General features: G+C 41.2%; 1 long non-coding RNA gene across 1 annotated transcript; it reads right to left on the bottom strand.

Annotated features, from left to right (window-relative positions):
• Nucleotides 1-478: 478 nt before the first annotated feature.
• Nucleotides 479-1078, bottom strand: LOC121964358. The gene is made up of 3 exons (XR_006107346.1): nt 895-1078; nt 734-808; nt 479-638 (listed from the first exon to the last, which is right to left on the bottom strand). It is a non-coding gene; the product is annotated as an uncharacterized LOC121964358 (long non-coding RNA).
• Between the last annotated feature and the right edge of the window lie 46 nt (nt 1079-1124).

The following is a 1124-nucleotide window of genomic DNA, read 5'->3' as shown; positions in this document are numbered from 1 at the left end:
AAAAGCAAAGTGATTCCCTTTGGGATTTTTATTTGTACTGTTAGTATACATAAGGTGCCAGATTGCATAAAACGGCAAAAAAAAAATAGAGCTTGTTTTTTTTTTTTTAAAAAAAAGTGCCAGTCATCCCTCGCACTCACCAACAGAGGTCCTAGCTAAGTCATAGAAATGTCTTAAAACCCTTAAAAAAGATCTTAAATCTGAGAAATGTCTTAAAATCCTAGAAACATCACAAAAACCTAGAAATGTCCTTAAGAAACAAAAGTGGCCCCCAAACAAAACAAGTTGAGTACCCCTGTTTACAGCTACTGCAGCTCCAGCTCAGCCTCACAGTGAGAACAAAGGTCTTTTTCCTTTGCAGCACGTTGCTAAGATATTTGAAAGGATTTGGATTTGATTCAGTACTTAATTTCGATTCATTAAAGTGCTGTCAAACCCCAAATTGTCAGCCTTGTGCAAGAAGCTCTTTCACCTCCTGCATTCCTCTCGTCTGGAGCTGGTGACACGGACCATAGATCTGTGTCACCAGCTTTGTTGTCAGGCTGAGGAGAGCAGACAGTTGGCAGGGTGATGGCAGTCTGTGGCTTCTGGAGCCTGGACAGGCCACCAGACAGTAAAGAGATACTGCTCCCAGGTCTCTGCAGAGGCAAACATACCAATGATCTGTATGAGTATATACTGTACATTTCTTATACTCTATAACATGCAAACACAAGCACTGTTTTACACTCACATTGTTAAAGGCTAACAACAGCTGACCACTTCCATCCATGGCTTTAATGAAATCTCTGTTGAACTTCATCCGCACCTTTGAATACCATCATATGAGATTAGATATAACAGAAAACCAGTGGCCATAATCCACAACTAAGAAATACAGTATGAGCGAGCCACCTTGTTGTTCTTAAAGGACAAAACTCCGATTCCCTGGAAGGTGAGAAATATGTTTTGTTCAGAGGCCAAAGCTCTGAAGAGCAGAAGAAGAGTTTCTTTAACGCAGCCCTCCACTACATCTCGACTGAAAGGCGTCTCTTGTGACACAGCGGCATAGTTCAGTTGCACCACTGGAAGGTGTGTCGCTGCAAAGGACACACAAAATCCCTTTAATTATATTATTGACTTTA

The sequence above is a fragment of the Plectropomus leopardus genome, unplaced genomic scaffold, assembly GCF_008729295.1.
Source record: "Plectropomus leopardus isolate mb unplaced genomic scaffold, YSFRI_Pleo_2.0 unplaced_scaffold15355, whole genome shotgun sequence".
Lineage (NCBI taxonomy): Eukaryota > Metazoa > Chordata > Actinopteri > Perciformes > Serranidae > Plectropomus > Plectropomus leopardus.
The sequence above is the reverse complement of the archived record's forward strand: the minus strand, read 5'-3'. Positions and strand labels throughout refer to the sequence as shown.